This window comes from Rhagoletis pomonella, unplaced genomic scaffold (genome assembly GCF_013731165.1).
Source record: "Rhagoletis pomonella isolate Grant_MI unplaced genomic scaffold, Rhpom_1.0 Rhpom_scaffold_00006, whole genome shotgun sequence".
Classification (NCBI taxonomy): domain Eukaryota; kingdom Metazoa; phylum Arthropoda; class Insecta; order Diptera; family Tephritidae; genus Rhagoletis; species Rhagoletis pomonella.
In genome coordinates, this window is record NW_023458560.1 from 11,194,877 (window position 1) to 11,209,188 (window position 14,312).

General features: G+C 35.7%; 1 protein-coding gene across 1 annotated transcript in view; it reads right to left on the reverse strand.

The window, feature by feature from the left end:
* Positions 1 to 908, reverse strand: part of LOC118740401 (protein expanded) — a 61,715-nt gene extending 60,807 nt beyond the window's left edge. The window contains exon 1 of the mRNA XM_036471923.1: positions 580 to 908. The gene's annotated coding sequence lies outside the window, so the exon portion shown is untranslated. The remainder of the gene's footprint in view (positions 1 to 579) is intronic.
* Positions 909 to 14,312: the final 13,404 nt, after the last annotated feature.

Below are 14,312 nucleotides of genomic sequence, written 5' to 3' on the forward strand. Positions count from 1 at the left end.
TGTATATATGTACATACATAGGGATTATGTATTTACTTTTTTGAATTAAGTACTATGCGGTAGATTATTGCAAAATAACAACAAATTCTCTATAGGTATGTATTATATTATCAAAATTAATCTCGTTCAGTGTTAGAGAGTAGTAACACATTTTTCATGTGGTCACCGATATTGCAGAATACCACTACGGAGCCATTAAGTTTTTTTCCTCGTTTTTTTTTTATTCACTCGGCTGTTTTTTTCGCTACCGAGTATTGTAAAGTATTAATGTGCCACATTCTTGAGCGATTAGTAAGCGTACTTTGCTCAGCAATCACCTCATAACTTCGTTCGTTCTCTAAATGTACACATGTATCTAAGTATGTATATGTGTTTGTATGGATGCCGAACTTGTACACACATTTTTCAAAAACTCGTTCTCGAAACATATTTTACTTTGATTTACATAAATATACACTGCTATACAGCCGTAAATGCTAAGCGATCACTTTTCACTAGTTTCAGAATTTTCACATTTTACTAAAAATAATCATACACATACTATGTACATATTTTGCTACTGGTAATATGAAAACATACTTTCTTTCGACGCAAATATTTCAGCTCACTATTTTGCCCAAATCAGTAGGTATGAACAGTTTAGCTACTTTTTTCAATTACGTTTGCTTTACTGTAATTCATTTACATATTTGCATCATATTTCGTTGTATTTCACTTTGTCGTTTTTGTTTTCCCTACGATATCTGTGGCCACTGACTGATTTTCATTCATTTGGATATATTAAGTGTTACATATCTGTTGTGTTGCGTTTCTTTTTATATTTACAGCAATGTTATTATAGTACTAAATTCAAACCTTTCGAAATCTTGACCGTTTCGCTCAGCACCGTAAACCGAACTAAACCAAGCGCACCGCGAAAACCACAATTTTTCTCTGCCGGACCATAGGATTCCTGAGTCTCTGCCAAACACATACATTTAAAGGAGATCAGCGTAAGTGTATACCTGTTTCTGCTATCCAGATTACCTATGTATGTACATAAGTATGAATGTGTGAATGTACAGCACCTCGCCATGGAATTATGGTCGATGATTAATTTTAGTAACCAGATTTTATCTACAAACTGGTAAACAAAAGATGATCTTCGAGTAAAATATTTTCTCAGAACTTCCTTATATTCACACAAATTTATAGCTTCCTGAAGAAGCATTAGTATTTTCTTTAATTATGAAACCAATCGTATCCAATTATTTTTGGAAAACTTTTGTGTATGCCGGAACCCTCCGTTGGTCTTGGTGTTCTATGTGCAAGGTTCCATCCGAAATTCAGACAGATTGTTAGGTTCCAGCTCCGACTGCTGGTAGGTTATTTGGGCAATAATTTTGTTTAGTCGGTGTGCAGCTTGCCTTCTCAAATTCTTCATCGTCCGCGGCGTTCGCACAATGCCAATGCGCAGCAGAAAACTACTTAGATGATCTTCTCGCAGGCAGGACAGATTGTTAATTTGTGACTGTTAATTGCGAAGATATTTTTTTAGCTTCCCGATGTCAATTTTAATGCGTAGATCCACTTGCGAACTGTTGGTCTATCGGACATTGGTGCTTACAGGAACTATATGCTTGGGCATCACGAACGATACCCAAGCTTTTATTGAATAATTGGTTTTGATCTATACATCTGATTCCCTGCATCTGGCTAAAGCTGGGGAGATGGCCATCTGAGTCAGCCATGATCTCATCGATGACCAGATGCGACAAGCGAGGCTCAATCACCCACACGCGTCCTCTTAATTACCACTGGTAGCTTATCCCCTGTCAACTATACTACAGTAACCAAGCTATAAAATTGATGAAACATCAGCGGTTTTTCCTTCTTCCTCATCATCGCGAATTTTACCTTCGGGGCGCTCTATGCCCCAAAAACTATATGAACAAGCCTACATGTCTAGTTAGAAGATGACTACACCCCATATTAGGCGAAAGTGCCTCAGATCCCGCAATATATGCTCGGTATGACATAGAATTCTAAGAGAAAACCCAAGAGAAATAAAATCGGGGTGCATGGTAGCGCCTCATTGCATGGCAATGTCACCAATACCCACTGATCCGGAGTCAGTGAGGCATCATATGAATACAGACTGATACCTCTGACTTCAATTTTGAAACACCTTCGAACCACCTTGAAAACCCATTTCGCACTCCTCGAATTGTAAGTGATCTGTGTTAATATGAATGAACTTGCATTTTCTTCTTCTTTCACTACAAAGTTGTTCCCTTGCAGGCATTTAGGAAAGGCCAAAGGTTGTGGCAGATTTATTAGATTACAAATTGAGTGTAGTAGACGTTGGACTTGATGGTTGACCCGACTCCGAAGGAAAGCTAATCACATCTTTGATAAAAAATGCGAATCTTTGGGTCTTCCAAATTTTTAGCATTCTCTTAATTAATGTCATGATCTTGAAAGGGTTAAGAAATTGACGCCTCGTTAAAATTGAGACTCAACTTTACTCCTGTTTATTACCAGTTAATAGTAGAGTTCCTAAGTTTTTAGCAACGTTCACAGCTCCATGGCCATGGACTGTAGCTGGGTACGCTCGGGTATGTATATAGTATACATATGTGTGTTTGTGTGTGAAGCAATGAGAAGTATCGGCGAGCTGCCCTGCAGCAAATCAAACTGGTTAAGAACTTGCGCTGAGCTAGCCTGAAAAGGGACGGTACTGGTTCTTCATCTATCCCAACTCAATGCTTGCAACTGTCTTTTTTAACATGGCGATGTCCTACGAAGTGACAATTGTCGCCCTCTGCAGAACTTTTGAACTTGTTCTGAGCTGACTCTGGCTTAGATGGTTCTGATACAGTTCATATAACAACAGTTCTTAGATAGTTCAAAAAGGGTCACCTCCGGGCTAGAAAAAATGTGGTTAGTTTTGAGCTGGTTCTAATAAGTATGGTATGGAGCCTTTTCTTTAAATAAGCACGCAAACAATTTTGTAAATAAAAATACTTCATTATATGTTTCAAGAGCTATTTGTTTTGAACTAATTTACTTTTTGACGCAAACTGTGCTTTAAATTTAGGAACATAAAGTGTCAATTATTCTTTTATTTTCTAAAACCGTTATTCTTAAAAAAGATTTATATTTTTTACGTATAATGGGTATTTCTGGGATCCCTATAATGAAAAATCTGAACTAAGTCGTGTCAAAAAATGAGAAAAACGGTGATATATTGAATGATTATTTGTGATAACTCAGCGTTAAATTGCATTAAATTTATTGAAATGAAATACATAGACTTTCCGGCATCTCATAAGAAATATAGAATTTTTAATATTCACAATAGTTTTCATGCTAAATATTTTTCGTAAATTTTTTATTTAAGGATGGCTCATAAGTATTATAACATAAACAAATAAATTCACGTTTCTAACTGTGTTGGAAATTTAGTAGAATTCTAGAAACTGTTATAAAAACTTCAATATTTTAAATCAGAGTTTATAAGTATGCAGTTCTATAGCCCATTCAATTTTAGTATAATTAATCGCGCTGATTTTTTATAACTCTTTTTACGCACGCTCTTGAAGGCATTCTCCTATTTAAATATTTTCGTTTAAGATGCAAGATTACACTTTACTACACTAAAATTGTATGGGCTACAAAACAGAATACTCGAAATATTTATAAAAAATATCTGATTAAAGATTTGAAATTTTGAAGACAGTTTTTAGAGTTCTATAAGTTTGCAGCACAGTTAGGAATTTGAATTTAAATGGTTTATGGAGTATGAGACATAGTACTTAAATAAAAACTAAACGAAAAATATTGAAAATGAAGAACATTGTAAATTAAAAAAAAATCAATGCATAACTACACATTTCGGGGGCTTAGTGATACATTTACGTATGTACATTATCGTTCATATGAATAGCACTCCCATTTCAAAGTGATTAAAAGGTCAAACATTTTGACGAAAAATCGTTAAATTTAACTTTGTTTTGTATAAAGTTTTAAAACTCGGTTTATATGATTTTATTCGTATTTTATACATACGTACGTAGATATGTATAAAAATGACATTAATGTACCAATAACGACTTTTTTGGAAATATTTGAGCAGTTGCCCCATAAACTATGTAGAGAATTACATATTAAATAAACGAAAACAGTTTGTTATTACTTTTAGGGTCTAAGAAAATCGAAAAAATATAGTATATTACATTTGTGCATCTTTTGTCAGCTTTCACATGACCAGGATGAGTAACATTGATGACAGCGCAACTAGCAACATATGAGTTTCAACCGTCCAACTCTGCATCCCTTTTTCAGTAGTTCAGAGACAGCTCTGAAATTTGTAGGGCGGAACTAGCGCCTTGCCAGACTGTCCCTAAATTTTGCTGCAGGGTGCTTTTGGGCGCTTATGTGTTGGTACGACTATTTCTTGGGGTACCTGCTGCTGCTGCTGCTCCCAAATACCAGCTACCAGCGCTGAGATACTCGTTACTTGGTGTTGGTTTATTGAAAGCGTGATTTTAGATTGGAATGCGCTATTTTGTTGATAATTTCTACATATGTAGATATGTATGTATGTATATTGGTCTGGCCGTATCCACATATGTATGTATGTACATACATTTGTATGTACCTACCCAGTAGAAATCGGTTGTATGCATTCTTGAAGGATACTTGCTAAATGAGTGAATTAGTGTGAACAATTCATGCGTAGTCAGGAATTTCCACGAATAAATTCAAATTCTAGCGAATTGCAAGCGAATGTACGTTGTCGTTGTTTTAAGTACATTTCTTGATAAATTTGAAGTGGAATTTTTGCAATATTTTCAGTCTTGTACAAAAATTTTAGTGAACGGACGTGTTGTGCGATACTATTTTCAGCACAAACGGGCTTCTACAAGATATGCATTTGCATATGTAAGTGCTACTTGTTTGTATGTCCCCGTATATTAAAATGTATCAGAAAAGTAGCATTTACATATAGAGATCTTGTAAGAATGCTTTAATACTGTTCCATTAATGCATTTTTGTATGTTTGAAACATTAATACAGCCATATGCATACAGCAGTAGTACAAGTGCATGATTAAGGTACGCATACGCTCTGAGAAACCACGCGTGTTAAATGGAAATGAAGGTTCATTTATACTGGCATGTATACACAGCAGCAAGCTCATGCCACCAATAGCGATGTTGTATGCTTAAGATTTCTACTGGGTATGGATGGGTGTATGCATGATCATTAATGTACATGTATATGTATGTATGCATGCATGTATTCTCATTTGGGCATGGTGGTGAGAGACTATGTAAGACTGACTTTTGGGCTCAGTACAGTGTATGGCCAGCGTTTCAGTTCAAAATTGCGATCGCTGATCGCCTATTTGTTTTTAATTTTTTTTTTCTGTATGTCCACCGAATATTTTCTGCGATTTACGAACGTACATACATATATGTATATGTACGGACACAACTGATTGTGTGGAGCATTGCCAGCGTAGACATTTGAATGGCCATAAATTTAAATGGGGTATCGTATATTTTCTAATTGGAATGCGGCAAATGTTTAAGCCCGGTGTTAAGCTCGCAAGCGGGTGTGGCGCGGCCAGCCTGAAATGCCGATTTAATGCGATTTTACTTGTATGTGTAAGTGTATGTGATGTGCTGGTATGTGGTACGAGTATGTTTATGAATTTATTTATGCATTTATTGTTACATTTGCTTACGCGCATATCGCTATTCAAGTAAGTAAAAATTAGATTTTATTTAATATCATATTGTTTAAAGTTTATTATGAATTATGATAAGGTTATTAGATAAAATATCGAGGCTTTTACAATATACATATTTTTATTTCTCTTATTTAGAGTCACATCCAGTGCTGCAAGGGTTTTAGAGGCAGCAATACAGCAACACTCTGGACGTCGGGCACTAGATCACCGAGTTTATTCTTATAGGATTTTACACTGATCTTAAAACTCCCCGTAAGTCGCATAACTCTCTGATACAAAATTCGGACACTCTTTCTGTCGCGCAGTTTCTCAAGTAGATATATGCGGTATTTGTCGTCGCAAGTGCGCAAAGGCCCCTTAATCCTCCGTAGGATTCTTCTTTCGAAAACTCCAAGAGCCGCCTCATCAGATCAGCAGACTTTTACGCCCCTATGCTGTAATCTGAATGTTCGTAGTTACGAGTTCGTAGCTCCGTTCCGAAAATTCGAAAATTGGCACGCTGTAATCCGATCGTAACTATCAACGGCGTTGGCAACTAAAATAATGAAATTTGAAGTTCTTAATCAGCTGCTTTGACAGAAACAAATCAAAATATAAATATAATCGCAAGTGAATAGTCAAATAAAAAAAAAATTGTTTAATCATTTTTTGGAAAAGGCTTTTCCTTAATTAAGTAGCATACAAAGGATTCAGTGGCCGGTGCGCTTTTGTCCCAGGAGGAAATACAGCTAACAGTTGCATTAATATACAAAGGAGATTGCTTGGAGATTGTTCTGATCCATTTAGCTTAAATGATAAAATGTAAGCTCCCTCCTTTTAAGAGCCTCCATTTCACTAGATATTGTGCCGCTTTAATTCTTGGAACGCTTTCCCAAAATTCCACCACATCCTCTTTAGCTCCTCTTACAAAGCCTCGACCAATGTCCGGCCTTTCGCTCATGCATTCTACCAGTTTTTCGTATTGCGAGCGATTTGTTATGATCTTCGATCTGATAATTTTGTAAATATTTAATAATAAATTTTTTTTCTATTCACACTTCAACTTACATACATATTTTTGCGTTTACACACTTTATTTGATTAATATTTTAAAACAATTTGTTTCGCTCCGACACGAGTTGATATTCGTACAAAATTTCCAACAAATACATAAAAATGACAGCTACGTCGGATTCAGGCATACCAACATTACGAATTTCGAAGATGGCCTACGAATTTCGAAATTACGATACAACGCGGATTTCAGCATACCAATTTTACGATTCGTAGCAAAATCGAATTTACGACGAGAGAGGACAGCTGCCTACTTAGTCCAAAGTATAATTTGTTGGCAAGTGTAATTCTTCGCTGGATTTCAAGGCTGACATTACTATTGGTGTTAGTGCTGGCTCCCAAATAAATGAAGTCGTCTACTTTTTAGGGATGCAAATTTTGGGGAGTAACATCGATACATCGATGTTTCGATGCATCGGAAAAATGAACATCGATTCTAAAATACATCGCCAGAAAAACATCGATATATCGATGGTTTCCGATGTTTCGAGATTTGTTAGGAAAATTTAATACTTTTCAATTCCAACTCTCTTGCATTCAATTATTGCCTTATTTATTTACCATTCCCTCCCTATAAATAGAATAGAAATGCATGCCGTCATAAGTTCGCTAAGCCTAAAGTTCCAAGACCCAATTTCATTGAAATTTCAACGGGATCCCGGTTCTTTTTTAATGACTAAGTATGCATTTTTAATATCGAAAGATAAGAGTAAACTCGGAATTTCTGAATGTTCCTTTAAACATTTCTTTTTTTAATTCATGGCCAGTCAAAAAATTTTTGTGAGCATAATTCGATGTTAAAACATCGCTGAAACTGGCATCGATGTATCGTCAATTTAGCGATTTTAGGAAATTGTAAACATCGATGGCAAACATCGAATTTTGAACCGATATTATCGATGTTTCAAAAATATCGATGCATCGTTTGCATCCCTACTACTTTTGCAAACTTGTAACTGTGACGTGGCTGACTGTTTGTCCGATATACTTCGTTTTGTCCTCATCCACCACCTACATGCTTTGTTTCTCTATCTCAAACAGCTGGATCTCTTCCAATTCTGATTGAGATGGTGGTATTGCTCTACGTCTTTTTACACACCCAATATTTACTCAGTTTCGCAAGGATACCAAATTCAGATAACGCGGAATAAAGAAAACTTCTTTTTTCTTTCGAAAGCGGCCTAGGTGTCGATGCTGTTCTCGCGCCTGTTTTCCAAGATTTGCAATATGGTGAATACCTGATCTATGGTGGATTTTGGAGATATAAGACCACACTGATACGGCACAATCAATTTCTTGAAGGTGGGCTTCAGTTTTTCACACAATACGCTGGATAAAACCTTATACCCGGTGCTTAGAAGGCTGATCCCGAGCTAACTGGTGCGCGGGTCGCTTTTATTTTGGATTGGGCAGATTCCGCATACGTATTGATACATGCACTATTCCTCGCCGTCGTTATTTAATCGTTCAGCTGGCAGGCCGCCAGCTCCAGCAGCTGTGTTGTTTTTCTGCCGCGTAATTGCTATTCGTATCGTGTCCTAGTCAGGCAGCGGAAAATCGTCTGGGGGCTTGGGTTGGAATTCTGTAATACTTTCAGTGCTGGTACCATTTAATAGGGCGGAAAAGATTCCCCTGCATAATTTAAGTCCTTTTTGGACATCGGTAACTATGTCGCCCTGGTTGTTCTTACAGGAGTTTCCTCTGGTGTTCAGACCTTCCGTCCTTCCGTAAGTCGCCTAACTAGCTGGTAAAAATTGTTGACGTTTTTTCTGCCGGTCCGCATTTCAAGCTCTTCACACATTCTCTCTACAGTTCTGCAGTCCCCTAGATCGGTCAGTCCCACATATTTAGCTCGCGTCGTGCTCGATCGCAGCGTAGCCCTGCAGGCAACATCCTTTTTCTTTGTAGCATTGTGACATTAATCATCGTTCCAGTTGGCCTTACTGCTTCGTTGAAATCAGGGCTCGAATCGTAACATCCGTTCACGGATCGAAAAAAATACGAAAGAAAATTACGTGATACGTCAGTCGTATAATCTGAATGGGATAAAGTGTACTTTCACGTATGTCATGTCCGAATTCCTTGTCCTTCTTTCTCGACGGGGGAGACGTTTTAGAATTAATAAACTTGTGTGCGAATCGCTAAAAATTCTAAAATATGCATATCATCAAGAAAAAAAAACTTGACGTGCTAGAAGAAAACGAAACATTTTAATTTAACACACCTAGATATTAAATAAATTTTACATAATTATTGGAAGAGGAAACAAAGTTAAATTTTGCAGGCCTGTGCAATTTGTGTGAATCAGTGATAACTAGCGGTGTAGCAAGAAAATGTTTGTTCTTTGTTGGATTGTGATATCAATTCGCAAACATATCCCTACTTCCAAAAAATGCGAATGTGAAATTGCGATCCCCAGAAAGCCAGCGGGCACACACATGCATGTTCATAGAAATATACATTACTACGTATTTACAATACTTATGTACGTACGTATGTAGGTGCGTTTTACTTAAAATTTTTTATCTTTGAACGAAGGCAGTCAGCAAAGAAAAAAGCACACCTGATAAGAGAGAAGTATGCATTGAGATAAAACTTAGTTTTATGGATTGGGGAACGTCACAAAATATTTGCGCGCGGGCGAAAAAGCCACATATCCAACCCATATAAACTCATATAAAAATATATGACAATAACGTCGGAATTTTTATGCCTCTAAGATTGTTCTATACCAAGAAAATATAACCCTTTTTTTACTTTGAAATGAAAAAAATTTTTAAAGGTCGCTCAAATCGCTCAAAGACTTCCTTGTATTTTATATGGAAAAAACAACTTTTCGTAGAAATGGTATAGAATTCTTCAAAATCAATATTTTTCGATCGGAAAACTCTATTTTTCTTCTGGAGAATCCCAACAACAATAACCAATTATTTATTTAACCATTTTTTCATAGTAACTATATTTTATAGGTTCGCCAAAACCCCAAAAAATTCCAGAAAATGCAGGGGGTGATAAATAAAATATCTTTAGTATCAAAAAATTGTTAAATAGAGAAATGGGTATTGTTATTGGAAATACCCTGAAGAGACCAGAGCTTTCCGATCGAAAAATATTGATTTTCGAGAATTCTACTTTTTCTACGAAAAATCGTTTTTTCCCCATATAAGAAATGTACATGCAAAACATACATACATACATCTGGTCAAATACATTAGGGTGGTCAAAAAGAAAAAATCAAGTCCGAATTCTATTATGTAAAATCTACCTCTGTTTTCTTATTTTTAAATCAAGGAATATTTAGAGTATTTTATATGGGGGAATTTCGTAGAAATTGTATAGAATTCTTAAAAATCAATATTTTTCGATCGGAAACGCTGTTTCTCTTCAGGAGACTTCCAACCATAACACCCAATTGTTTGCTTAACCATATTTTAATATCATATTTTATAATAATAATAATAGATTGGCGCTAACACATATGTTAGTGTTTGGCCGAGCTTCTCCTCCGATTTGTGGCGTGCGCCTTGATGTTGTCACACAAAGCGGAGGGACCTACAGCTTTACGCCGACTCCGAACGGCGATTGTATTTTTATGAGAAGCTGTTTTTCATGGCAGAAATATACTCGGAGGTTTGCCATTGCCTGCCGAGGGACGACCGCTGTTAAGAAAAAACCTTTTATCTATATTTTTATGCGAGGTCTCCAAAAAACCCAACAAAATGCAATGGAGGGGAGGACCCACAAAGATCGCTAATATTATAAAATGGTAAAATGAACAATTGGTTATTGTCTTCTAAAGAGAAACAGAGTTTTCCGATCGAAAAATATTGATTTTCCAGAATTCTACACCATTTCTACGAAAAGGAGTTTTTTCCCCATATAAAGTACATGGGAAACATCATGGGCATTGAAGCAGTTCTGTTTATTTATACATTTCTTTAACGAAAGAAATATGGTTATTTTTTTCATTTAGATAAATCCTAGGGGTGAGAGCTTAGCATTTTAAACTCGAACACCCTCTCCCCCCAATGTATTTCTGGACTACCCTAATGTATATACATATGTAAATAAAATACTAAAGTTTGTATTTGGTTCTTTCTTAAAATTTATTTCCAAAATTAAACAATTTCCACAAATCTTAAAAGTTAAGTTTACAGTTAGAAGTATTTTTCAGAATGAATAAAACATATGAAATTATTGAGCCGAAGGTGATCATACTAGTGCTCCTTTTCTCCGGTAAAGAAGGGATCTTCTCTCCTTTTCCTTTAATAATAATAATAATGAAATTATAAATTTTATTGAAATGATCATAAAATACAAAATCACATTTTCCCGCTTTTTATAATCGAAACTGTATGGTGGAAAGTGTGTTCTAATATCTATTTGATACACAAAAAATGATCAAGGCTGTACTTTTTGCTGATATATTACATACATATGTTCCATTTAGTTAAACAATATAAGAATATTGTAGTATGTACCACAAAAACGTATATTTTCTATAAAAAATCATAACTCAGAAAAAAAAATCTTCGCTATTAGAGATTTGGGTTGATTGTAGTTCAAAGTGTCTCTTTCCCGATAAAAAAGTTTGATAGAAAAAAAATACACTTTTTGAGAAATTAAATTAAAAAAAAATATTGCACCTTTTGTTTATTGTTAAATAAAAAATTTTAAATAATGAAAATCAATAATTATATCATTCTGTCTTGAAGTGACAAGAATTTCTGACATTTGAGTAAAAACATTGTTGGAATCTATTAAATTTTGACAAAGTTATGGGCATTAAAAAAAAATTCTCACTGTCAATTCGAATAATCGATTTTTGCCTGAAAAACAAAATCGCGTTTAATTCGGCCGAAAAATTTTTCCGAGCCAAAAGAAAAAAACGTGTCTCATTATTTGGACCAACAAACAATGTATTTGAGTTTGGTCGAAATTAAAAATCATGCTCGTACCTGACCGGTTGTTTGGAAATGGAAAGCATCAGTTAAATTTATAAGATAACCTAAATGTTGCCATATGGGTATCAAACCAAAGTATTTGAGAGTAATAAAATTGCAACAGGCCGATATCTGTACATAATAGATGTTAAAGAAAAATTAATAGGGGATTTATTAGATCAACAGAAGCCAAATCTAACATTCTTATAGTTTTGGTCTGTCTGTATGTTTGTAAGTGCATCACGCAAAAACTAATGTATGCAATTAAATGCAGTTTTCACCGATGTACATACATATTGCCAGAGCTCTAATTAAAAATATACAATCCATTTTTTTTTGTTTTAGTTTATAATCGATCATTATTCCTAGGTATTTGAATGTATTAACTTTTTCCAGTGCGTCGTTGTTTATATTTAGAGTTAGCAACGGACTGTTCTCAAAATTTCGCATTGATATAACCACAAACTTAATTTTATTGACATTCAATTAAGTGTGCTCAAGTATAACCAATCGGACTTTTTTGGAACTTCTGTGTGGAAGGTTTTTCGCTAAAAAATCAAAACTTTTTGTTGTTGCTGCCAAAAAATTAAGAAATCTGAGACGTCACAATTTCAATTTCATATAGTTTTCTGTACATTGTACTTCACTAAACTACTAAACATCTACATCGATTTGGTTCATATTTGCAACATTTGCAAGCACATTGAAAATAAATATTCCGACCAAAAATTTACTCGGTATGCAGCTCGGGATATTCCTAAAATTCTTATACAGACTAAAACGTAAAAAACCAATATATCTCTAAAACCAATTACGCTGGGGAACTGAAACTTAGCACTGATGCATATATTGCAAATGCATTGGAAAAGGGGGCGTGGCACCTTCCATCTCTGGAACCGCTTACGCTAATGTCCTGAAATTCGACAAAGCTACATATGTTATCAACACCATACTAATGGCGAAAAGTGGTAATTAATGGAAATGGGGGCGTGGCACCCCCATGCTTCTCATTTCACTTATCTCTAGAAACGCGCATGATAACTTTCTGAAATTTTGCAGAGCTACATATGTTATCAATACCGTACTTATGGCGAAAAGTGGTAATTAGTGGAAAGGCTGGATCGATATACATTTGCGTGAACACGCAAGTATCATTTGATTGGGAACCATTTTCTCCTAGATTTCTAAATCCCATTGAACTACTGTAACTTTGTTTTTAGTAAAAAGTAAAATTTATGTGAAAATTTTGAAGATTGTTTTTTAATTTTTCACAAAAATGGAGCTTTGATTTTCCGAGTTTCGTTATAGACTGTCCTATCTGAAAATAGGTATGTAATTTGCATACAATGATAGCCGTTTTCGTTGTTCGGACTAAACTCAAAAACCACTGAATCGGGTAAATAGATTGTCGGAGGTTATCTTACATACATAAATATATGGTCCTATTACATGCTACTAGAAAACTCGCTAGGTGGTGCTGGAGTAGAGTTATTTATAAAAATCGTATTTATTAACCGATTTCGTTCAAATTTTAAATGTGAGCTATGTACCTGTATGATGGAAAAATCTTTTGATAAAAATTAGCCCGATGAGTGCCGCTGGAGTCGAGGTTGAAATTCATAACACGTATTCGTTTTATGGTCAGCAATGGTTTTGCAGCAAATGGATCCAATGGATGACGCTGCAGCCGAAATGTATAGAAACCCCGTGTGGTTGTTTTGCTTTGGCCCTATGTTTAAGTTATACGAATTTAGTTTTCATATGTCTAACTGAAGAATGGGGTTAAGTTTGTCTGACGCCCTCATGCACGATCATGCGATCTGGCATCTACCAAGAAATCAGTTCATAATGTAACGATTATCCTCGAAACCTAGAGGGGTTTCCCAAATATCCTATGGCTCGTATCGCTGGATTGTTAAATAAATGCTAACGATGACCAAATTGTAGTACAATTAACTTTATTGTACAACAAACAATTTACAATACTTGCTAATACAGTAACAATACTTTACAATACTTGTTAAAGCAATAACAACGCTTTACTAAACTTGTTAACACAATTAAACTTATAGCTTGCTTATTCGCAACTCACTTCTCTGCTCACTTTACTTGTAGCTTGCTGACTTGTATCTAACTCACGTCGCTGTGGCGGCGCCCTTAAGTACCTGCGCTCGTACTTATGGCAACTCTAGAACGTTCTGAAGTTTATCGCTCATTCTCTTTCTCCCGCTGTTCGCAGTGTTCATCCAACTTGACGTTTCTCTTTGTGGAACATTCTACGTCATTCTTCGAACATTCTGCCTATTTCTCGTTGTTCGCTTCGCGTTGCCCCAGTATTCGTCACACTGCCCTCCACCTAAGTCTGATCGTCCCGATCAGACACACTTGCTGTTCCAAACGCTGCAAGCCTTTCCAAGTGGACCACCTTCATCTTGTTTCTTGGTCTCCCAACGGTCTGGATTCGATACACTACGTCATTCAGCCGTTTGACGACCTTATATGGACCTTCCCAGTTGCATTGTAGTTTTGGGGACAAACCTTTCTTCCGTTGTGGATTGTACAGCAACACTAAGTCT